Below are 26619 nucleotides of genomic sequence, written 5' to 3' on the forward strand. Positions count from 1 at the left end.
GCATGTAGTGATGTAGTCTGTTCTGCGTGGGGTACGTGTTTGAAGCATTCTGAACGTGAGGGCTTGAGGCCTGGTGAGCTTATTGTGAGGTGTGCTGTATATTCTGCCGTCTAAATAGAAGTGCTTTGTGATCTCGTTGTATGTGGAGGGAGGGTCCGGATTGTCGCTGGGATGGTCACGACCAGAGTAGGTGGCGTCGCGGTGGGTTAGGTCTCGCGCGCTCCTGTGAGCCATCTCATTGAGATTGCGAGGGGCGTCCTCGATCTCTCCGAGGTGTGCCGGGAACCAGCTGATGGTGTGATGCTGCAGCGGTGGGGATCTATTGGTTATTTGTAGTGCTGGGCTTGCAACTGCTCCTTTCTGAAAGGCTTTGACGGCCGAGCGTGAATCGCTGTAGACGTGGGTGCTAGTCGGGTCTGTGAGCGCGAGTGCGATGGCGACCTGCTCTGCTATCTCGGACTTGTGGGTCTTGACTGTGAGAGCGTTTGTGACTTGACCTTGCTTATTGATCGTGGTGGCAACGAAGGCCTTCCTGGTCGGGTACTGTGCCGCGTCTACGAAACAGGCTAGGATCTTCTTATCACGTATTTCGCGCAGGATGAACGATCCGCGTGCCAGCCTTCTGGGTTGATGGTGCGCAGGGTTCATGTTCCGCGGGAGTGGGCGAACCGTGTAGGAGTTGCGTGTGTTCGTCGGAACGCTTTGATATAGATTCTCCATTACTGTGGTGTCATGACCTAGTTTGGCTAGGATTTCTCTACCAGGTTTGGTTCCAGAGAGTCTTGTCCATTGAGCCCGTTCTTGAGCTTCGGCGATTTCTTCAAGTGTATTGTGTACCCCCAGTTGCAGCAGGAGCTCTGTCTCGGTGTTCTTGGGGATTCCCAGCGCTAGTTTGACTAGCTTCCTCAGTTGTACATTGAGTTTGTCGTTCTCCGCTACCTTCCATCTGTGCATGGCCGCCTCGTAGGCGAAGTGGCATAGCGCAAAGGCGTGTGTTAGCTTGAGGAGATTTTCTTCCTTAAGGCCGTGTTGTCTGTTTGCTACGCGTCGCATGAGATTCGACTTTGTCACGATCTTCTCTACTGTCGCGGCATTTGAGCCGTTGCTCTCAATGAGCATCCCACGGACTCTGACTTTGCTTACGTGTGGAATGGTTCCTCCATCTTTTGTTCTGAGAGTAATGGAGTGTGTGTCTCTGATTTCGTTCTTTGGCTTGGGACCGCTTCTCGATGGTTTGTAGACGAGGAGCTCCGACTTCGCAGGCGAACATTGCAGGCCGGTGGGAGCGAGGTATTCCTCGATCGCGTCGATCGCTTGCTGCAGAGCACTTTCAATTGATCCCAGGCTACCTCCGGGGACCCAGAGCGTTACGTCATCTGTGTATATCGTGTATTTGACGTTCTCGATTTGATCCAGTTTCTTGCCTAGGCCGGCAAGCGCAAGGTTAAAAAGCGTCGGAGAGATGACAGAACCTTGGGGGGTGCCCTTGCCGCCGAGTTTGTATTTCTGGGACTTGATTTCCCCTAGACGGAGGGTGCCCGTTCTGTCGCTCAGGAACGATTTTGTATAAGCGTAGAGTCTCGCGCCGACGTCGAGGTTGGATTCGTGTCGAGTATGTAGTCATGTGATAAAATATCGAATGCCTTTTCGAGGTCTAACCCTAGGATTACTCTCGCGTCTCTCGTGTATGCGTCAATGATCTCATGCTTGAGGAGCTTCATGGCGTCTTGGGTCGATGGCCCGGGTCTAAAGCCGATCATTGCTGCGGGGTAGATATCTTTTTCTTCGAGATGTTTCGAGAGCCTGTTTAGGACCGCGTGCTCGGCTACCTTGCCGACGCAAGATGTCAGCGAGATAGGTCTGAGGTTATTGATGTTGGGCGCCTTGCCAGGCTTTGGGATGAGCACGATGAGGGCCGTTTTCTAGTCTTCGGGTAGTGGTCCGTTCCTCCAGATTTTGTTGATTTCCTCTGTGAGGGTTTCGATTGAGGTTTCGTCAAGGTTTCTAAGTGCCTTGTTAGTTACGCCGTCCTGTCCCGCCACTGACTGGCTGTTTAGGTTCTGAAGCGCCGTGCGTATCTCTTCGATTGAGAAGTCCCGATCTAGCTCTGGGTTGGCTTTGCCGCGATATGCTTCGGCGGTCGTGCCTCTAGCATTTTTGGCCAGCGGGAGGTACTTGTCGGCGGGACCGTCAATGAGCTCATTTTCCGTGGTAATTTTGAGTTCCTCGTGCATGATCCTGTTCAGCGTACGACCCCGGGCCGCTTTGGTTCTGGTTCTGTCTAAAAGATGTTTGAGCGGGTGCCACGTCGTCCCGCTGCTGATGCGGCCATCCGCGGCGTCGCACACCTCGTTCTATTGCTGGTTAGATAGTTGCGTGCAATATTCTGCAATCAGCCGGTTGAGGAAAGAAATTCTTTTCCTCAGCCGTCGATTGCGTCTTTGTTTTTTCCATCTCCTGGTGAGCGATTGTTTGGCTTCTAGCATGTGAGCCAGTCGGCTGTCCATGCTTTGAACGGGGAGGTCTGTCTCTATTTCCTTCGTGGCTGCCTTAATGTCGGTCTTTAGTTGCGACGTCGATTGTTCCATTGATTCTTTGCCTGTTCGGCGTTTGTGTCTGAACTCGCGGAACTTGTCCCAGTCAACGTAAGTCATTTTTCTGGGTTCTCTGGATGGGGTGTCAATCGTTGTCTCAATATGGACAATAAGAAAGCAATGACAAAGCGAAGCAATAATGGACTGTAAAGCCTCGGGCATCATAAAATGTACTTAATTCTTAGTGCGCTTGTGATTAAGATCCTGCGGCACAGATTGCATCAAGGAAGAAACGTCACGTCTTAGTGCTTCGCTGACGTTGAGTGCAAGAACCAGTGGCACAAGAGCATGCACGGCAGGTTGCACTGTGTGAATGCACTAGCTTTTCGTGAAAAGTTGAAAAGACCAGCATCAACCCAAGCGGTAGAGAATAACACAGCCATTCGTGCATTTCAGCATCCTGCAGGGAAGAATGCCGAAAACAGGCACACAAACCATCATTACTTGTGCGTCTAGATTGCTCTCCTGTACAGTCGGAATAAAACTTGTCTGGAGCAGTCAAGCAGCTGGCTGACGGCAGCAGAAGCGCCGCCTCTCAGTAGCTGCTGGGTTCGATATATGTTGGATACGAGCGCCAGAAACCTGCATGCGGCCTGCACACTCGCGGCCAAACTCAACCGGTCAATTTTGTCATAAGAGACAGTCAAATTTGTTTTTTATTGCTTGCTATCGCCTGTGCAACAGTCGCCGTTCGTGATAAGTGCGGATTTGCGCCGTTATGCCAGCGTTAGCTCCAACAACGACACGCGATTCAACATAAAGAATGGCAATAATTAATCTGCACCGCAGTTCATGATCACGTCTACGCGTATTAGCACATGAAGTGATAGACGCAAAAAACGACTGACGCGAGCACTATTTTTCGCGACGGCTCCACGATCGACCGCAAGCGATCGCTACAATGGGTCCCGTATTAACAATGAGACAGATCGCCCAGCGGGAACTGTGAGCTGAGTCTTGAAAGCGTACGGTGAAGAAGGTCGCATCGAAGACGCTTCATGTGGTCACCCTGAATTCACGTCACATGTGGAAGGCCTGCTGACTGTGGCCGCCTCAGTAGCAGATCCCTTTCTAACTGCTAAGGAGATCAGGGATGAGCTCGGTTGGACAAGTGTCCGCCTGCGAACGAGAAGGCTCTGCGAAGCTGGCATTCACAGTAGGGTTGCCTACCTAAAGACGTTGCTGGAAAAATCGCACAGCAGGGCTCGCCTTGAGTTTGCCTCCACATGCGACTCGCGGAGTCCCGACAATTGACACGCGGTTGTCTTCACATATGAAGCGTCATTTTGCACCCGGTGGAGCGTTCAGTGAACAGTTTGACGGCCGGAAAGGTGTCAGTAAGTTGGGAAAAATTGCGTTCGGCGCTGCTATCTTGATCAAGTCGGTTTTCTTGCGTTGTGTTTACAAGGTCAAGATATAAAATTTCGGCTTTCTTTTTACCAGTACGATGTAAGTTTAAGCTGTAAGTTGTATTATTTTCCTTGCTCGAACAAGTGTGGTGCATTGCCATTTGCCTTGTCCCGTTAACTCGCGATTATTTTGTCTGTGTCTATAGCGTGATAGTTATTTACTTTATGCACCCTTATCAGCATACCAAAGTGCCGCTCTCGTAATTTGTTTGCAAAATTACGTCCAGCTTATTCACATGGCATAAGCCGGAATCTGTATAAGAAATAGTGTGACTTTTTACTTAGGATTTAGCAAGATAATCACCTCGTATTACCTTGCAAACGCTTTGAAGCCCTTCACCTCGGACTACAGGGAACACGTAAGCTACACGGAAAGCCCGTGAAGTGCAGTCGATGGTGCGACATTGAGTTTGCTTCATTAGCGTGAGCATAACAGCCTCGTTTACTCCGCTCACTGCCGACAGAGTTCAATTATTTTGAGCACTCGCCTTTAAGCTTTGTTATACAGGATTTTAACACTTGTGTTAAAAGCCTCTGAATAAATAGCCTCCAAATAAATTTTTAAGACAGCAAATCGATGGTTGTTTGAAATAATACGGCGTTAAAAAAAATCTTAAACGAAGGGCAAACCTCCGCTTTCACATTCAGTGGCTCCGATACACCTATATGCTTTCAAAAATCATCTAACTTACTCCAATAAGATCCTTGAAATCGTTGAATTAATTTTGGAAAGTGCAGAACAAATTATGTGTAATGCTTGCTTCGATGCCTGCTTCAGAAGCAGCAAGTACTGAGTCAATGAAACTGTATTTGACTTTTTTTTTCTCTTTTCTTGGTTATGGAAAGTGTAGATGGCGTGAGTGCATTGTGGTGAAGGTGAAAAGGTGTCATCAGTGCTTTGTGCAGTCGGTATGCTTAAACTGCTCGAATCCATGTAGGTTCTACTAAAATATTTCTTGCTGCGATACTATAATTTGTAGTCAGGAAAAAGATCTCCTCAAATCTTTGTGTGCTTGTGTTTATCTTGTGCAGGTGAGGCGTTACGGCAAATGTATTCGCTCAAATGATCCGTTCCTTGTTATGCTGCCGTGCCCAAGGCTGCTGTGTCCTATACTGTGTGATTTGGCAATGCACGCGGCGGAATTACTGCTACTGGCTGGAGACGTCGAAACAAACCCCGGCCCAGATCTTGAACAGATCTCCAGACAGCTCGAGGCGATTGCCGGAGACATAAAAAGCATTAAAGAGGATCGACTAACATCAATTGAAGCGAAACTGGAAAACATGGCTGCCCTTGACAAAAAAATGTTTGACTGCATTAACCAGGTCACCAACTTGCAGAAGGTTGTTTCCTCGCTTGAAGTAAAACTAGAGGATTTGGAAAATTGCTCGAGACGGTGTAATCTTTTAGTTTACGGATTTCAGAAGATGAAGAAGAAGACAATGAATCTCTTGAACACACTTTTAATGAAAGCATTGCCAAGAACATTCTTGAAATTCAACCTTTTGCCATTGAACGCATTCATAGGTTAGGAAAATCTTCACCCGAGAAAACCAGGCCTGTAATATTAAAACTTGTTGACTTCCGTGAAAACACTATTGTGCTAAAGAACTGTCGCAAACTTAAAAATACTGAATACGCGATCAGTGAAGACTTCCCTGTCCGAGTACGCGACATAAGGAAAAAACTCTGGGTTAGTGTAAAATTAATGTAAGATTCCGGTGCAAAGGTTCCGCTCGTTAACGATAAAGTCCGAATCAACGTAGAATTGTTTCAGTGGGATGAAGGAAAGAACTGCCGGGTACCTGTAAAGGCACAGACAAGTGTGAGTAAAAGCCAAAAAACCAGCAAGGAATTAGACCACACCTACGCCCCCGACCGCCCCAAAAACGAAACAACCTTTGCAAACGTAACTGCGCGTAGTATCCTGAATAAGCTTGACGCACGAGAGTCTCTTCTTATCAGCCTAGAGCCTGACTTTATCGCGATTACAGAAACGTGGCTTACAGATGACGTACAGGACAAAGAAATAGCCCCACCCGACTATGTGATTGTGCGGAAAGATAGGTCAACGCGAGGGGGAGGAGTGGCTCAACTAATAAATCGAAAAATTCCTTTCACTCTCTTACCGGAAGTTGACAATGCCGAAGCACTTTTTTGCAAACTCAGTTTTGGTGCGACCACTATCAGTGTCGGTTGTGTATACCGTAGCCCTTCGACTGATGAACGCGCATTGACATCATTATATCAGTATATGCAACTTCATGTACAAAAATCCCGGCTGATCCTTCTTGGGGATTTCAACCTTCCGGATATCGACTGGCCAACCATGTGTTATCGCTCTCCTTGTTCAGAAATTGTTTTTAATATTATGCCTAGTTTTTACATGTCACAAATTGTCAACGAGCCCACACGTGTTCAAGGCAATGCATTCAACATTCTTGACCTCATCTTTCTGAGCAATCACTTTTCGATCGAAAAAACTAACTTAGCAATGCTAGATGGAATATCAGATAACAAATTAACATTATGCACTACTCCCATTCAGGCCGCAACAAATCTTTCTATTTCGAAAACTAGTTATCCAGACTTCAGTCTCAGTTTCAGTTTATTATTCGTTCATACCATTTTGTTACAAAATATGGTATACAGACAAGGGTCCCAAAGTCAGAGACTGCACCGGGACCCTTGGATTAGAAGTTATACAAAAAATAAAGCGGAATACAGAGCAGAGAAACAAATCTCGAAGTAAGCAAAATATAACCAAGAAACTGAGTGACGACACACATAAAAGACAAAAGGAAGAGGAAAGATGCTCAATCAATGATAATTGCACAGCATCTAAATAGCAAAATAACATTGTAGGAAATTAATCAGACAGCAAATAATTCTTGAGTTCATATTTCAAAGAGTACAAGGTAGTTGACAACTTAATGGAATATGGAAGACTGTTCCAAAGCTTAAGCGCGCAAGAAGAGGAAGCCATCTTTCCGTAATTAGTATCACATAAAGGCAACAAGAAATTTTCTTGTGCTGCAAACCTTGTGTTATTGGGATTAAAAAGGAGATCAGAACTAACAAAGTTGTAAGAAAGTTGTTGAGTTAGTAATTTGAAAAATAATATCGCTAAATGATAGTTAAACAAATCAGTAACTTGAAGAATGCGGTTTGTACGTAGTTGTGAAGAGGCGTTGGAGAAAAGATGGCTTCGTGTTATAATGCGGATAGCCTGATTTTGAATGTGCTGAATAGAGGAAAGATGACAATGATACGTATTACCCCAAGAAGCGATACCATAAATGATATGACTATGAATGAAAGCGAAGTATAACGATAATAATGCTTCTTTGGAAAAAAATGCACGTGATTTGAGTAGCGCTCTAATGCCAAATGCTGTTTTTTGTTTGATGTGTGCAATGTGGTTAGTAAACTTAAGGTGGGGATCTAATTTGATGCCGAGGAAAGAAACACAAGTGGAGGCAGGAATGTCATGCACATTCAGATTTATGGTCCGAGAGCAAGGTAAATGTGTCTGTAATGACTTGAACAACATGAATTGCGTCTTCGTAGGGTTTATAACTAGCAAACTGGCGTTACACCATTAAGTAATTTTTGGCAGATCACTGTTTAGTTTCAAAGTTAGCAAAAGTAATGATTTATCAGAGAGGGCAACAGTCGTGTAGTCGGCGTATAATATAGGTAGGGTATAATTAAGGCAGTCAGGTAAATCATTTATATAAATGGAAAATAATAGTGGACCTAAAATCGAGCCCTGAGGCACTCCTTGGTTAATAATTTTGCTTTAAGCCCCGCCTGCGTACACTGTTAATTCGCGATTAAACAGATAACTTATTAATAAATTAAGAGCAGGACCAGAAATGCCAACAGACTCCAGTTTAGTAAACAAAACTTCGTGGTTTATTGTATAAAAGGCTTTAGTAAAGTCTAAAAAGACCGAGCCAACAAAGTATCCAAGATAAAGTGAATGTCGAATATAATCAGTTAATGCTAGCAAAGCCAAGTTAGTCGAGCTTCCTGAACGAAAACCAATCTGGCAGGGTTTCAGCAAGCTAAATTTGTTAAGGTAAATGTTAATACGACGAAGTATTAATTTTTCTACAACTTTACTAATTGAAGGTAAAATACATATAGGACGATAGTTCGCGACTTAAGCTTTGTCACCCTTTTTATGAATAGGAATTACTTTAGCTTTTTTTAGACTTCTAGGGAATATACCGGTCTTGAACATAATGTTAATTAAGTTACTGACTCCAGAAAAGGTGACGACTCAAGCATAGTTAATTACTTAATTTTGGAGTATCAGTCATTTGAAGAACTCGTAATTCTTCAGACACTGATATAGACGCATTATGGGAAAGGTATAAAGCCATTGTATCCCATTGCATCAATAACTATATACCAACAAAAATCAAACGAATAAATAGAAATAACCCATGGATAACACGTGATGTCATTCATGCGAAGCGCAAAGTGAGGCGACTAAGAAAATTGCTTAAAACCAAAAAAGGTCCTCAACATAAACGCAAACTCACGTGTGCTGTCAATGAAATGAAAGCAAAGATTAGTACAGCGAAAGCACATTTCTTTTCTGTTACGCTTCCTAACTTTTTAAAACATTCCCCTGGAAAGTTTCGGAAGTATCTTAGCCCCAAAAAACAAAGCAACACTCTCAATTCTCAGGAACAAAGTTTAAGTTTTGCCAATTCATTAAATACATACTACCAGTCTGTGTTCACTGCTGACGATGGTCGCATTCTGGAGGTGAATCACTACAACCAGAGACCACCAGACATGCCAACGATAACGGAGTCAGGAGTGCTCAACTTATTACTATCAATAGACACAAAAAAAGGAAACGGCCCGGACAATATTTGCAACAGTTTTCCTCAAAGATAGGCCGAAGTCAACGCGATATATCTACATCTAATATTTAACAAATCTTTATCAACATTTAGCCTTGCAAAGGAATGGAAAATAGCGAAAGTAATCCCCGTTCATAAAGCAGAAAGCAAAAGTGATGTCGGTAATTACAGACCAATATCGCTAACGTCCACAGTAGGAAAACTATTAAAACATATCATATTAAAGCATATCACGAGCTATCTTGAGCAAGCACAAATATTATCGCCTATCCAGCATGGTTTCCGGCGGGGACTTTCAACCATAACCCAATTACTTGAATTAACGCATGACTTATCCCAAAGCATTGATAATCAAAAACAAGTTGATTTAATAGCCTTAGATTTTTCGAAGGCATTTGATAGAGTAACCCATCAAAAACTAATTAGCAAACTGAAAACAACTTTAGGCAATGGTTCTATTGTCAATTGGATTGAAGATTACCTAACCAACCGGTTTCAGTATGTTGTTGTTAACAATGAATTTTCTTCCATTGCAAAAGTCGCATCGGGGGTGCCTCAAGGGTGCATCCTTGCTCCCACTTTATTCCTTATTTTTATTAGTGATTTGCCCTCTAGCATCCGCGTGAAAATGAAGCTTTTTGCCGATGACTGCATTCTGTATAATGAAATTAACTCTATGAAAGATCACGTTGATTTAAACAGCGCCCTCCATGATGTAGTGAAGTGGTGTAAAAAGTGGCAGATGGAACTGAACATTAAAAAACTGCCTTTTTTTTCTATAACCCTAAAAAACATAGGTCGGACTTCGGCTACGCTATCAATAACATACCACTCACCCGAGTTCATGAGCACAAATATCTTGGCTTGATCATTCACATGACCTAAGATGGGAATCGCATATTAACAGTATCATACCATCTGCTTTAAAACGGCTGTTCTTTCTCAGAAGAAGACCGAGCTGCGCCACCGGAAATTAAACTGCTATCATACAACGCATTTATTCGCCCAGTTCTCGAATATGGTGACACAATTTGGTTTCCGGATACACAACAGCTTATTAACAAACTAGAAGGAGTGCAGCGAAAGGCAATTCATCTTTAACAAACACAAGAATAGCGATTCACCCACCCAACTGCTAAAACAAGCCTGTATTCCTACTCTGCGAAACCGCACCAAACTAGCAAGACTAAAATTATTGTTCCAATTAATGCACAATGCATTACGAATAAATACTTCGTCGTATATATCCCTAGCTGACACCAGACTTTCCCGCCATAAGCATTCACTAACACTTAAAGAATATGCATTTCGAACTGACTGCTTTAGATTTTCGTTCTTTCCTCTTGCAATAAGAAAATGGAATAGCTTGGACCCCTGCATAACGACTAACACATCGTTGCCGAAATTTGTAACCCTTGTAGAAGAAGTGTTGCGCAATAATTAGAATATGTTAGCTGGAAATAATACACCACTCACATCGTTGTATAAAATAAAATATGTATGAGCATTGTAGTTGCCTATGCAATTTCACCCCTTTTTGCCAAATGCGATGTACCATTCTTGTTTTATTTCCTACCATATGTGTATATCTGCTTCGTGTCGATTGCAAATATCATTGTTGAAATTATGTAAACCAGTTTTTATCGCTATTTGTGAGTATATAATATATGCCCAACCTGTAAAAATCCCACTGGGATTGACAGTATCTGAAATAAGAATAAATAAATAAATAAATAAATAACTAAATAAATAAAAGAACAAGTTACTAATGCATCTGCGCAGAATGTGATTGATTAACAAGGTAATACATGCACAACAACAGTATGCCGATGCACAGTATATCTGCTTGAAATAAATACATACCATAAAGGTGAACGACTGGGCCTATACTCTAAGAAAAAAGAGAGTAAAAAGTGAGCCACGGCAAGTTGACTCTCCTTTTTCTTCCGAAGACCCATTTTTGCGCGGGTAGAGTCAGAAAACAAGAGTCAACATTTACGTATGGGTCGTTTGACTCTCAATAGCACGCGAAGAGTCGTCGTGGAAGTTCGTGACTCCTCTGATATTCGAGATGAGCCTGGCGAGAGAAAGATTAAAATGCAGGATAAGAAATACCAGATAACGTCTTCTGTTTTAGGCAGGCCCTCGGGTTCCTGTCCTGGTTGTAATGCGGTGTATCATTCTTTCGTCCTTGTCATGTTCTGCAATTACATCGAACTCTAAATATCGATTTTCCTTGACCATGTCGGTTAATATCTCACACGCTTAAAGGATCGCTGGTTTCGTATGCTAAGGAAGACCCGGATTTGTCACACTGGATTCTGATCATAAGTAACTCTAAAAAAAGCATTGGCTGCTAAAGACAGCACAGCAACGAGATAACAAGTTCAGTAGGCGCCCTCAACATTGTCGATTGTAAATGTAATTCCGCAATGTAAAATAAAATTTTGAGGATTTAGGTTCCAAAATCAAGATCTTGTTATGAAGCGCACGGTAATGGAAAACTGCAGATTTATTTTCAGCAGCTCGTGTTATTAACGTGCACGGAATGCACAGTATACGCGCGTTTTCGCATTCTGACCCCATTGGAATGCGACTGCAGTGGTTGTGATCGGACCCGTGACCTCGAGCTCAGCAGCGCAACACCAAAGCTACTGGGCTACCGCAGTGCGTTGCGTTTCGCGACCACAAACAAACAGCGTCGCAGCACTGCCTTTGAACCCCCCCCACCTAGAAATATCAAAACAATAATGTAGCAGTGTCCCCCGAATGCTGCATGAACCACTGCATGAACAACTGCACGAACCAACGTTCGTAGTTTCATCGCCTGAATAAACTGCAGTAAACATACGCTTACTCCTTAAATTAGCAAGCACGGGGTCACGCGCGCACATGCAAACATGAACAGATCTCACTCAATGACCGCGAACACTCGCTATCACATGCAACGTCGGCGTGATGAAGGGCACAAACAAAGCGGACGGAACGCTTCTGCTTCCTCGTCCTCGTCTCGGAAACTTGAAATGGCACTATAGACAAGAACGGCACCGAGAGCGGCGCTGCTGCGCCGGCGTTGAGAGCGCCGCATGCGAAGCAAAATTCTATTAGCGGGTGGTACCCCTCTCCCATCTCTCGTTCGCGCCGCCTTGATTGCCTCCTGCACTGCGCGTGTTGGGGCACGTTTCGCACCGCGCGCGGTGTGTGCCTACGTGTGTGCGCGTGAAGGGCGGTGTACAGTCTGTTTCACATTTAGGGGAAAACTCGGAGCGCATTGCATCGCGATGCGGCGAGCGCTTGAGTCAGGCGGCGGCAGCAGCTCGCGCAGGTGCTCAAGGGGCGGGATCTTGAACGGCGTCGTCTGCAACGGCGGCGCGCGCTGGCCGCATTGTCGGGAAACTTTCTACTGTCAGTTGCAGGGCGCCGATCTCATCGTTACTGCGCGAAATGAGCCGGTATTTTTTACTAAGCGTTGCGCGACGCCAACTGATATGCCTCGAAGGTAAGTTCATCGCTGCAGGGCAGTCATAGACGACGTACTGATTCCATGCATTCTTGACGGCCCGTTTCTGGAAGGCGACTATATATTCTAACGCGATAGGTCGTCGATCCACACTGCTCGTGTGGTGCAACAACTGCTAGAAGAGCGCACAGTCACTCTCTTGGAGTGGCCGCCTCAATCCCCGGGCGCCAACATCATTTAAAATGTCTGGGGCTCGTTGAAAGTATCGCTGGCGCACCATCCCCTCTATCAGTCGCCCGAGGATAGGCTTCGGTCCACCATCGTCAGCGACTGAGACGTGCTGCGAATGAACACATCCCTGATCAAGTCATTCAGCACTTCACTGCCTTCCAGGATGAGCGCTGTCATCGCTGCCGCTGGGGACATGACGAGATACTAACAGAAGTTGCGTGCGTGACGTGTCCAATTCCCCGCCGGCGGGCAGAGTCTGTCTGGTGTAGCGAATGATTATCGAGAAAAATCATTTCCAGCTCATTGTCTGAACCTAAAACATTCATTTCATCGTATCCGTTTGTTTCATCGTGTTCGACTCCCATAGTTATCATTGTTGAGTGCTTTGTTTTCCTTTCGAGTCAAACAAAGACTGAACACGTTGCGCTCACATCTTAGTGCGTCTTGTCGCTGCTTATTACGGTAGCACACACAGTGAAGAAATATAGGTGCACTGCCCCTGACAGTAGCACGCTTCCCGACAATGCGGCCAGCGCGCGCCGCCGTAGCAGACGACGCAGATCACGACTCCGCCCCTCGAGCGTCTGCGCCTGCTCGAGCTGCTGCCACAGCACGCCTCCATTGCTTGCCGCATTGCGATGCAATACGTTCCGAGTTTTCCCCTAAGTGTGAAACAGACTGTACACGCTTAAGAAGATCGGTACGCTTGACGATTATTTTTATGGCTGCAATGCGGCGAAAGGGCAGCGTCTGCTTAACCATGTAAGTGACGCTGAGCAGGTGATTGGAAACGACATCGTATGTACCGCCGGAAAAATCGTCAGCACATACGATGCGGCACATACGTACGGCACATACGAGCTAAAGTCATTTTTGCAGTTTCTCACAATATGTTTGCTACAAATCCGTGTTGTCTCTGATGGCGACAACGGTCTTCCATCGAGACTGTGCGGAAATAAACAAAATATATCAATGACTTAAATGATATTGTGCGACAAAAAACGACACGGACGTATGAGACGACACACCAAGCGCTTGGTGTGTCGTCTCTTACGTCCGTGTCGTTTTTTGTCGCGCAATATCATTTAAGTAATGGATTACCAACTTGCCCGGAATGCTGCTCTCAAAAATATATCGCTGCATAGCACAAGTACGACATGCGAACACAACTTTAACTAGTGCGTCCCCTACAATATGGAATAGAAGCAGCAGTGTAGACAGCTTGGCCATATTTTAACAGTGCTCAAGAGACGGAAGTTGAAAGTATTAGTAATATCATTCCTGCTTCAGCAATGCCGGCGCGACCAAGACGCGGGCGTGTATCGTCCAGCAGCTCGATCGATCGGTGCAGTGGTGAAGTGGGAATGAACTCTGGTCATGCTCAATGCATCGTGCACATATTCAATTTCTCGGCACGCGTGAACTTCGGCCACTGCTAGCGCATACAGCAGAAGTCGTTTCCATTCTTGGGCAGCGCACACATAAACGAAACACGAGAAAGAAGACAGGACAAGCGCTCGTCGAACAACTTAAAGTTTTTATATGAATAAAAGGATTATGTACCGAGTAATTATTAAATTCATGTTGGTTACATATAAAACTCGTCATACAGTCAGGAGTGATCAATGAACGAGCTCGCTTCGTTTTCCAGTTGTTTACTTCGCTCGGCGCACCGCAGTAATCCATGTGTGTCGTCTGCTTATTTCGTACCATTTTCTTGTGAATCGGCAGAATTTCACTGGTGGCATCAACCCTTTACTGTTTACATTGCTGTCGTGACAGTTAACAGCACAATCATAATTTCCGGTCATCCGAAGAGGCGCCGTCGCAAACAAGAGACATTTCGCGCGCAGCGCGAACTGAACGCGAGTGCGACCGCTAAGGGAAGCGGCGGCGGAAACCTACACCCGTTGGAGATGAAATCGCTCCGCCAGGGGAGAAACGAGCGCTGGCGTCTAGGATGAAACTTGGCGTGCGGTCGTCCATCTAAGCGCCCCCCAACTTTGCACGCATCGGAAATTATGTGCAAGACAGAGCGAGAGTGGCGCCAGACCGGGCTAGAGCAACGGCCAGAGGAGAAACGTACTAAACCAGCGCCTCCTTTCCCCGGCTCGCGCGCGTTTTATCACGTGACCACCTATAGATATTGGGGCACCCATCCAGGCACTATACATCTCGGCTCACCCTCATACACTTCATTTAACGCGCACAGCCAACGGCGCAGGATAGGATCTTATCGCACTTAACTTTATACGTAAGCTCACGGCAACACCGACAGATATGTTTCGGTGGTTGTGTCCATATAATTGCTATCGCAAAATTCGCAATATATAGAAAGTTTTACTAAGGACCAACCAGGCTGCTTCTCCATGTTGTGATAGAGCAGTGAACGATATTCCTAGAAAATGTGTGGCTAAATCTCTGCCAAATGACTACGCTCGCATTTGGTGACACAGTCGCAAGACTTTTGGAGGAAATACCGGAGTTCTGGCAGCTTCAGGTGCACTAGATCATTCAGTAACATGGGCGGCTTTGGAGTTCTACCTTACATCAGAGCAAACTGCACTCGACAGAAATCAAGGGCAGCCGCACCGTTAGAGCTAAGCAAATTAAGGACAATTACGCCGCGTCTTCACACTTCGAGCACGCTCCGACAGCCCAACGATAGATATTTCAAACGCAACCACACTCGGACGAGCAGATTTTGCTTCTGCGAAGTGAACGTAGCGGGTATTTCAAGACGCATGTTAAATTCATGGCTGTTTCATTCCATGAACATTACTTACGTGATGCAAAATTATCAGTGAGCAAAACAGTTTTTATTTCAACGCAAGAAAAGGAAACCGAAACTAGGGTTTTGCGCAATTGCGCCCGTACAAAATTATCCAAAGCCGAAGCCGTCAATAGCATAACGCCATTTTCCAGTTGGGTTTCATCATGCGCGAGTACGTTGTTGTTGTTGAGTGGTTCTGAAAGCGCTGCGTTAGGCGCGACTGTAATCAGGCGTTGCGACAAGTTACGGTGGCAACTTCTTTCGATGCTGTGTGATTGCGACGAGGGGGACCGCCACCTGCAGCAGCGTGTCGCCGATTTCGTCTTTGCCGACATCGAGCAAGTGCAGCTCGCCGGACCGTCACAAGCGCCCGAAGTGTTGCGGTTTGCACTGCATCTTTCATTGTGATATGGGAGATCGCAACAGACAGAGACGACCAGATGCATACGAAAAACTACCCGCGGGGAGTGACCTGTGCCGTATTTCTCTTAACGTCTCAGGTAAGCATATCAGCTTTCGTTCCGAGTTTACAAACGGCGCGTACTCGGCCCTTCCGGTATGGCTACATTTTGCGCCACGTTTCTCTTGGCAGTTCACAGGCGTTTCTGAGGCATGCGTGCGCGTATGTATGCGAAAATACTACTGGCAGACGGAAGCCTCAGGAGAGCATCTGAAATTATTGCAAAGCTGTACTGCCAGGAGAAACACCGTTCTTAACGACTCTAGTGACGAGTGGCCTGTCGCATCGAAAAGTCCGTAGAATATCAAGTACTGCGTAACTTGAAGTGTAGATACAATACTAGCACCAGTGTGACTTTCGCTGGCGAAGACAGGTAGTCAAAAAGACAGCTTGTGTGTTCTGAAGATTTACTAGCGCTTTAGGTATATTACCGCGAATAATAAAACCGCTACAACGCTGTATGGCAGTGTCAGGCGATGTAGCAGCCACAGATATTTTTTAGAGCGGTATAGCGGCTGCATGCACAAGCGAACAGACGTACACAGCGCTTTAAAAGCGCTGAAACAGAACAAATTTTATGTGCATTTGGCTGTAAATAGGAAACACATTCGCTAACAATCTAAGTCTATATATAATGTATTATTTTTTACGTAATCTTTATTTTCACGGTTGCAAATATTTAAAAGCATGAATTTGCTGCAACATTTGTATAGTAAATCCTACTAGGCTTACAAAACCTGGGTGTGTTATGTGGTGAATTTGTAATATTGCTACTGGATATTCTATGTTGAGTCCGGTGTTTTATGAAAAAAAAAGGGTCATTTTATTTGTAGTTGTATGCTAGTGCGTATATTTGTCAAGCGGAAATGAGTTGATTGCAAAGTTGTACCTTCCAGTGAGCTGCATATGAACCCAAGTATATCCTGTCTTGGCTATTGTAATGTGCATACAACCATTTTAAGTACATACAGCTGTAGTTGGCTTAGTCGCTGCAGCATATTTTGTAAAAGTAGAAGGCTATTTATTATTTTACTGCTTCCATGCAGAAAAACCTTTTTTCTTGTACCAAGAAACGCTGACAGCATTGAATGAAATGAAGTGTGGTGTATTTTTCTACTAACCTAGTAAAGGAAATTTTGTCTGCTGTGTATCAGAGATTAGTTTACCTTCTTGCACTAAATAATGCGTTCTGCCCTCGGCTACTCTCTTGTCCTGTGTATTTTTATAATTTTGAAATGTATTTTATTTTAGGTATTCAAGAAATGGCAACAGCCAGAAGTCGCCATCTTATTTAGCACGTTATGGGTGAGACAAATCGTAGCAGGCACTTCCGCATATCTCATTAGCATATGGTGCTATTTGTTGTAATTTTTGTGTACACTTTCCTGTCTTTATACATTTTAGTATTATTGTGCAAAGGGCAGTAGTTTTACATTGAGACAGAGTAATCGCCCAAAGGGGAGACATGGCTGAAGGAGACAACACACACAAGCCTCCTTTGTCCTTATCTCTATGCAAGTTGCGCAGTTACTCTGTCGTTATCTACCAACAAGCCCAAGTTCCACATCAGCTACATTTACTAATGATCCATTATTACAATTTCATTGACATGACATTGAAAGTACAGAGGTACACAGGAAGACAGAGACTTGAAATGATGAAGAGCCGTAGAACAAGCAGCATCGCTGGAGCCAATGTTTCGACAAAGAGAAGGAGATTTTTCTTCTCAAAATGTTGGCTCCAGTGAATTTTCTTGTTCTATCACTATTTATGGTTAAAGGAAAGCATTATTGCTCTTGCTGAAGTATTATGCATTATGGAATAAAAATTAGCAGGGTGAAATATCAGGAATGTCAAAATTCTTGTATATTCCAATGCTAGAGCGAAAGCCAGAAAAACAAAATGTAGAGAACCACATTGTTACTTTTCACTGCCCAGTTTGGCCAGCTTCATTCCGAGCTTGCACTTTGTTGCATTAACGACCACTGGAATTCGTTAATTGAATTAGCTTGGTTATTTACTTATGTTAAGAGATTTTGAACTTGTATTAATGCAGCTTAAAATAATGCATGTAAAAAAATTTACAATGACATTTTAAGGTGGCAGGTTTGCAGTTGACTAGCAGATCACTTGATGGTAAGAGCTCAGGTTTTAACCGAGCTTCCATGCACAAATCGGTCGCACATTTTTTTGCATTGTTTGGATTTTCCTAAACATAAGTACCGTTTCTTTTTTATCGGGGTTCTAGTTGTGTTGTAGGACCTAACTGTTTGCCTTTATTTGTATTGGTAACCATGTTACACAGACAGCTCAATTTTTATTGTAAATCGTGACATCGTAGGACTAAGAACATTTGTGCAAATTTGTTGCAGGTACACTCTGGCGCCTCCAACCCTGCGTCTTACCACCACCCTGTCCTGACTACGTCCACTAGGGAGTTGGGAGCCTTTGGCGGCTTCTGCCACTGCATCCTGCCACCACCATGTCCCGACTACGTCCACTAGGGAGTTGGCAGCCTTAGTGATGATGCAAAGCAGGCTGACAGCCGACAAAGATTCAGGTAAATACCTGCAACTAAGCGGCGTCTTTTGAGTGAAGTGGCTTGTAGCCACTCAGCAATGAAAGAAGTAACTTCGAAGCAGTTAAGACTCCCTGCTATCTGTGCAGGGATACTCAAGTCCATGCATTTTGTCTTACCTGCCAAGAGGCTGTGTATCAGACGAAACGCGATGCAAATTTTGAAAGTACAAGAAACCACTTTTACAATTCTTTTCTTGCTTAACACAAAAACTACTTTGATGAAGCTTTACCAATTTCAAAACAGTACAATGTACTCTCATACATGGTATTTGGCATGAATTTACTAGGGCTGCCTCAATGGTAAGTAGGCCGATAAACGTGCACCAAAACTGACTTTTTTTCCAAGTTCATCCTCCTCTCTCTGCACTGCTGCATATGTATCTTTCTGAAACCAGTTCTTGCACACAGCACAAGTCCTAAACACGTGGACTACATAAATTTGCAGCTTTTGCTGTAGGTCACTTCTGTGAAAATAAAGCTAATAAGCCATTTTGTGCATTTTTAATCAGCCATAATAAACTGAGCAGTGGCTAATAAGCAGAGAAGTTTTTGGTGTAAGGACTCTCTTCATTGTCGTTAAAAATTTGGCCCTCTTAAAGAAGGAACCAATTTTTTGGCTGTGTCATTTTATAATGCATAGTTTGGTGCATTACACAAAATGTGACATAGTGTTTACGCCAGTAAAATTTTTGTTTGCTTTAGGTATTGCGTGAAATTGAGATTTGTTCTATATTGAAGGGCCCCCAGTTTTCAAAAAGAAATTCCAAGTGGTCGTGTGCCAGGTTGGAACAGCTAGGCTGGAATAGCCTACTTACACAAATAGGGAGGGTCATGTACAGTTGACTTTATGTTAAGATACTATTATTGGTCCACAAAAAACAAAATGAAGGATTCCATCCTATAAGCAACTCTTCACATTCATTTACACTTTATCACATTTATATACCTTGAGTCTGGTGACTTGTTTCTGTTTTCATCATCTGCTATGTGCAGATGGTGAACTTCAGATTTGACCTATGGTGCAGAATATTTTGGTGCCTATATATATGGATCTGTGTTTTTCAGGTTGCCTCGAAATTTTACCTGAGCCATGCCACACACTCGGGCCAGGCATCTTGCGAACGACGTATAACCAGGCTCAGCGCATCAGTGCCGAGTGAGTCCAGAGATCAAGGCAACCTGCTGTGCAACCAGCGCGCAACACTTGGTTTCATCTATTTCACAGCTGTATCTCAGCTCCCATCTATCCAAAGAGCATCACCAGCTGTGGTCACTTATTGAACCATGGATGAATTTTGGGGTGGAGTGATTTGAATATACATTCTATTTGTCTCTTCGCATTCTTTGCAAATACTTCTGTTATTATAATTCATATGTGTCTTTAGTACCTAGTTTTTAATAGTACCTTCCTCTTAGAATTCTCACCATCAACTCCTGCTATTATAATGTATACCTGTCTTTATGCCCCATTTCTCGTAGTTCTTTTGTACTTGTGGATGTAATTGATAGGTTCTTAATTCTTGTACAGAAGGCTAAAATGCAAACTTACGGCATTTTTTCTTCCTTTGATAATCTACAGCACTGCAATGTGTTCAAGAAATGTAACATAACACGGGCTCTGGTGCAGGATAAATTTAAGAGCAATATAGAGTACTTATTTTAGGCACCCGTTATTTTTGAAAAACTCAAGCATATAGGAGCACAAGAAAGAAAATATTAAACTAGAGAAACATGGGTTTTCCTTATAAGTCTGGTAATAATGTGACTTCCTTTCACTGCAGAGATACCAGTGGTACTCGAATACAAGGTTTGAGACCTGAAAGCTATGATACCCTTGGCATTTCTCAGTGATTATTTGCCACACTGACGAATGTCAAAGGCAGCACAGGTTTCATGCACACATTGGTTGTATTACACCTTTTGTGTATTGCATTTCTCAAACACACAGGTTTATAGCAGTGCTTTAAATAGCAGATGTATTTCCTAATTTTCAGAATTTGTTAGTGCAAGAGTAACACTACAGATCATTAAAAATAATCTTACAGACTATATGTCCATGGATGCATGCTTCTTCTGGTGGCGTAGCAGTGCCATGTGGTCGGGGGATGAATGTCTTTATTTCAGATTTAAATATTGGCTTCCAGGTCTGGGTTAGTCTCCTACACTGAGTATAATATTTGGACTGGTTTCATTAATGCGAGAACAAATTTTGTTTATTCTCACATTGGAGTTGGCTGCCCCCGTTGGCATACAACCCCTTTACAGGCTAAGGATTCACTGTATTAAGGCATTAATTAAGGCTAAGGATTCACTGCATTAGAATTACAGTACTCAATAACCTCTACTTTGTAAGAACTCAGACTAGCACCAGTTCTGAGATACACATACCCATAAAGTAATGATCAAATAGATTTCTCTTCCACACAGAATTGTCCCACAAGGCTTATAGAAGGCTTTTTGGCAAAGTAATATCTGAAAGAGCAAAGCATGTTCCACCAAGTATGGTGACAAATATTTCAGAGCTGCCTGTCTGAGGACTCCTACAAACTAACATTACCTTCAGCACTGACTAGCTTCAATAATGGGATGTCAGCATTTTGCTGAAATTATTGAAATTTCGATTATTGTGATCTTGTCTAAGAAGACATTTGCAATTATTATGCAGTTCTAATCTCTGTCACATTAGTAAATATTTTTGAATTAGTTTTTCAGGCTACAATAGAAATCTTGAAAAAAAAATATTGAAATCTGAAATGATGTACCCATCTCTTTGTTAGCGATAAACAGTGAAATCTGTCAGTATGTTTTGTTCAAAATGCAGCTGATCAACCCAATAGTTAGGCTATTTGCTAATTATAAATTACAACGATAATAGTACAGGACCATCAAAACAGATTGATGCTGACTAACAGCTGTACCCAGCTACATCCACGCAGCTGTGCCATACAATGTGCATGTGTTCAGAAGAGCCAAATGCCCCAGAGAAAAAGCAACAGTAACTCATTGTTCATCTTCTTGTACAAGCAGATTATGCGCTAGATGTAATTTATGCTCAGTAAATGCATAAATCTGTCATGTGAGGCGTCTCACTTTAGGTTGCAAGTTCGAACTTCTTGTAATCTTGCTTGTTGTTATTTTGTTTCCTTTGTGAGCATGAGTGACTTGGTTGCCTTGGCACATATTGTCAAAACTGTTTCTTCATCACTGGGAATGAAAAAAGTACACTTACACATAAAGTTCCCAGTTACTGATATGGTAGGCTTCGAGCTTAATTCTCTTATGTTTCATATGTTTATCTACCAAGTAGTTCTATCGTTCATTGAAACATATCTATCCAATGCACAGTGGGAACCCAAATTATAAATATCTGTTCTTGCTTTCTACACTACTCTGGTGTTTTCGTAACCTAGCATTGGTGCCACGACCTGTCTGCACCTGCAGAAAAGTAGTGAAGTGGCTAAAGTTAAAGGTCAACAACATAATGAAAATACAAAGCAAAACTATAAGCTTGCAATCGTCCCCCATAACCAGAGTTTCACTTAGAATTTGAAAAAAAAAAAATTGACATCTTGCTATGGTGTGAGAGTTGCTTTGGGCACTAAGTGAACTGCGTACCACCTGTGCTAGAGCACACAACAAAGCAGAAAATCCCGCCAGATTGGAATGGCAGTGGTAAGTTAAGCACCGGTTTTATTTCACGAACAATTAATGTGGCTTATCATCTGCTCCTGTTTTGTTTTGTGGGAACGCATACATTGGGAAGACAATTTTTTGCGCCAATCTTACCTTAGCGGGACACCAGAGAAAGGTAGAAATCAAGAATAGGTATTCACACTTGGTTGCCCGCAGTGTATTATCTGGATGTGTTTCACTCTATAAAAGACTACTGTGATAGATAATCATAAAAACAAAGACGAAATAATTCAAATAGATATGTGTCAGTCATCCTTCCATGACCTCCAGTGTTTATCGAAACACTTCTTTCTGTATATGTGCCAAGCCGTAGGGAGGCTTTACGTAACTCAGTCATGCTTTCCAATTTAAAAATCGGAATAAGGACAATCACAAGAACATTGTATGAGTGATTTGTAAATGTGGCACCTAATGTAACTTATTTGTGTATGTGCTGAGGGTAGATTACAGCCAGTGCATAATCTGGTCTTACAGGATGACTTGTGATGAGTAAAAGAAGCCTTCCTCACATCTTCCTCCTTGTTTCTTTTGGATCTTGGTGCACCATGTGTATTGTTACAGCTGCATGCATGCAGCTGGGTATAGTTTGTTTATGTGTTCTGCTTCCTCCCTCGTCGTCATCATTCATGTGATATCTTTGCTGTAACAAAATACAGCTACCTGTGCTACATATTTTGTCAGCCTGTTTGCATTATGGCAAGTTTTGTATTAGTGGTTATTGCAATCTGTGAAATTGTCTGTGTCAGCTATTGTACTTCGTCTTGGAAAAGTATGTTTGTCAACATAAATAAAGCATTAGTATAAATGTTGCTGTATTTATTTTTGTAATATTGTCAGTTATGAAGTTTTTATACACTGTTGAATGTTGTATGACAGAATAAAATTGATGCACAACTTTTTAATATGGTATTTTTCAGATCAATTTTCAACTGATGCTAACACGCACAAGTTGTGTGGGAAAAGTGCCAACAAGAGTACCATAAGGTAAGACAGCTGTTTTTACTGTTAGATTGGATTATCAATTGCCAACCAGTTGTTTTCAGCAAGCATAGTATAACGCATAGATTATGTATCTAAGTTGAAAAATTGTTTTTATTGCACTTCATTATCTGGGTCTCCTTTGTACATAAGTGCAGCTTTTTATTTCCTATGTGTAGATTACTTGCTTAGGATGTTAAATCGTAAGTTCTAAATAAAAACACGTCTCTGAGAACGGTGAAATAGGTTTAACTTATAAATCTTTTGACATATTATAAGAGACTTGTGCAGTGGTGTATTGAACTTCTACATGAGTTACATATTTTGGGGTCTCATTATGGTTCGGAGTGGCATTGCAGTGTCATGCATATGCACCTGCAGGCTACATATTGGATGTTTATTTAAGACTCTTTTGCTTGGTTGGCTGTTGATTCCAGTTTAATAGTAATTAGAACTGTCTTGCCTTCATGGTGATTCTGTGCTGACTGATACATTTGAATTTTCCATAAGACAATAACAAACGGTGATGAAATGTTAACTTTTTGTTGCTAACCTGCCATGTCTATTTTGGCAAGTTTGCTATGGATTCTTTCTTATATGTTGTCTTCACAGTAACTATCTTGAGAACTAGCCGTAGTCGTGTGTACTTACAGCAAAAGTTGGTGACACATTTTGAAAAGCGGCTCGACACTGCCATCCGAGAGTCAAATAGAGTAAAATAACTAATCCATGCAAGTCCCATGCAATCCATGCAATCCATGCAATCCATGCAAGACTTGCATGGATTAGTTATTTTACTCTATTTGCAAGAGGCTTGCACCACGCACTAAGGGTAACTTGACACACTGCTGGAGTCATCAGACTCATCAAGAATAGTTACCAGAATCCTTCAGCAGTGGTCATGTGACAGTTTATCTTGAGTCGTCTGACTCGTGTAAAATAGTTAACGGACTCCCTCAGCACTAGTCGTGTAACCCTTTCGAGAGGGTTAGGAGACTACTACAACAGAGTGTGCATGACTATTGTGTGTGGAGTCACGTAACCACCTTGTATTGAGCACAGAAAGACTCGGGACTCTCTGCCGAAAGAGAGTTCAGGTGTCTCCAACAAAGTGTGTCGTATACATGGCGAGTTCAGACTCTCCGAAAAGAGTAAGAGGTACTCTTTTTTTTCTTAGTGTGTACAATAACAAATTTTGTAGTAGCACTGCAAAAAGGGCTGACATGCATATCAAAACTGCTGCATGTACAACCTACTTTTTCGGAGGCACCTCTATAAAGACTGTTCGGGCCCTTCCCATTCTGGGTGTAACATTCAGCTCTTCTCTCAACTTTTCCGCAAATGTCACCAGCACTGTATCTAAGCACCGGCTCACTCTTGGGTTTGCGTCCGGCGTCTCCCTTCCCTGATGACCTGCGGTTTTCCGAGCAATCTGCGCTTCTATCATTCTGTCACGACTTGAGTACTGCTCGTCACTATAGTCCCTGTATCAAACTTGTGACGCTAACAAACTTGAGCTTGTTCAGTGCCGGACAACACGCACCCTCTATTCCCGTGTTTTCGGTAACCCCTCAAGTGGCACATCCTGCAATAGCAGCGCGACATTGCACTAGTCTATACTGCAGGATGCTTGAGGGCTCTTTGGGCAGCACTCATCTTTCTTCAGCAGTTTGTCTGAACAAGTGGTTAGCACAGCCTGAGCCCCTATCACGCCTGTATGGCCCCACACCACAAATCCATCATTATACCAGGCATACAGAGCTTTCTCTCCACCCCCCTGGCCATTTTGATTCACCTTCCTTGCGGCCAGACTGCATTGGCACTCCTGTGTGTTGTGCACCCGTTGACTGTGCGTGTGTGCCGCGCAGTGGGATTTAGCAACTGTGTGTGTGTGTGTGTTTGTGTGTGTACGTGCGTGTGTGTGTGTTTGTGTGCGTGTGTGTGCATGTGGAGGGGAAGGGTGTGTCTTCTGCATCCAGCAAATTCCTGCTCTAGATGGCTGGCTATCAGACGCCCTGACATACAGGCATCAGCCTTTCTTTTAGTCTAGAGTGCCAAGTTACCACTAACATTATTATTATTATTATTATTATTAGAATGATCACTATGACCACATTGATTGTGTTGAAGCCAGCGTGACACATAATTCAAAATATTTCTGGAGCTCCGTGCGCTCTTACTCTTCTAAAAAGAGTGCCAAAGATATACGTCGTCTTGATGAAAATGGTGATGTTGTCCCGAACATTGCTGGTGCCTTTGCAGAACATTTCTGTTGACAATATGGTGTGAAATATGCTTCAAGTAACCTTCCTTCTCAGTCTGACATGGTGTGTACGCTATCAGTCACTGAAAACCTTGTTTTCAAGTACATGAAGTGCCTCAAACCTTCCCTTTCTTGTGGTGCTGATGGTATTTCTTCCGCAGTGCTTAATCCTATGAGACGCTGTCTACACAATTGTGCTCAGCAGGAGAGTGCATCAATAGCGAAATCACTGATGAGAGTAATGGTATTTAAAATGTGTTTCATACATCTTTAAACACTTATTATTGGAGCATAACTGCGAGTCGGCCTAGTTGGAACAGGTTCATCCTAAAACTTTTTGTGCGCAAACAAACAGGGACGAAGAATAGAAGAAACACAAGGACGAGCGCTTTATAAGAACTGGCTTTATTTTTGAAGAACCACCTGCTTAAATACCCGCAGATCTGCGCGATCTAGTCAAACGAGCACGCCTATAACGCATATAATACACTCAGATCTGCGCTGTCAAGTGACGAGAGCACGTCTATAGTACATATAACACTTGTGATAAAAATACGTGAACCAAAGCCACCCGGTCAACATAAAAACAGCAAGGTGCATGAAACAACCACTTATGATGAAATGCGTTAAAGATGTGATGATAGAAGTGAACTTTCTTTATCCAACAATGAAACAGAAGGATGGCTGATTCATTTTTCTTTTTGTTTTTCAATCCAGTGTGCTTCCACAATTTCCCTCGCGGTTTGATTCCTATGCCTATACAAAATGACGGTGCTACTAAGACAAGGTGAGCAATCATGTACTTGGCAATGCATTGCCAAATGCGTACTAGGGCGACCTTTCAGACTGGACAAGTGTTCCCTTAACCTCGTGTTAAAAAACTTGAACAGGATAAGGACTTAAACAGGATAAAGGAAAAAACTTAACAACAGGAAAAAACTTAAACAGGATAAAGGACAATGCACAAAGAATCAAAGGCAGAAGGATGTAGCTTCCAAGATTTCAGTGATTCCGTATGTGCACGGCCTTTCACACAGACTTAAGAAAGTGGCCGGTAGTTACGCAGTAAAAGTGGTATTTTTGGCAAAAAACAAAATAGGTAGTGTGTGCTTTAAGTTTAAAAATAAGTTCGAAAGAAAGGATGATGTAAACAAAGAATGTAGTGTTAAACATCCACGCAAGAACCAATTTGTTGATTGCGCGAAGAACGTTGTTTATCAGATCCCTATGACGTGCGGCCATGTGTACGTAGGTCAGACTGGGAGATGCATTAACATGAGGTTAAGGGAACACT

At 43.1% G+C, this 26619-nt stretch overlaps 1 protein-coding gene and 1 long non-coding RNA gene across 2 annotated transcripts in view; one reads left to right on the plus strand and one right to left on the minus strand.

Annotated features, from left to right (window-relative positions):
* Positions 1–26619, minus strand: part of LOC126546089 (soma ferritin) — a 170871-nt gene that overhangs the window by 88147 nt on the left and 56105 nt on the right. The window lies entirely within an intron of this gene.
* LOC129380364 (uncharacterized) lies at positions 15515–22986 on the plus strand. Its single transcript, XR_008608357.2, has 3 exons — positions 15515–15851; positions 18184–18371; positions 19457–22986. It is a non-coding gene; the product is annotated as an uncharacterized lncRNA (long non-coding RNA).

This window comes from Dermacentor andersoni, chromosome 1, assembly GCF_023375885.2.
Source record: "Dermacentor andersoni chromosome 1, qqDerAnde1_hic_scaffold, whole genome shotgun sequence".
NCBI classification, from domain to species: domain Eukaryota; kingdom Metazoa; phylum Arthropoda; class Arachnida; order Ixodida; family Ixodidae; genus Dermacentor; species Dermacentor andersoni.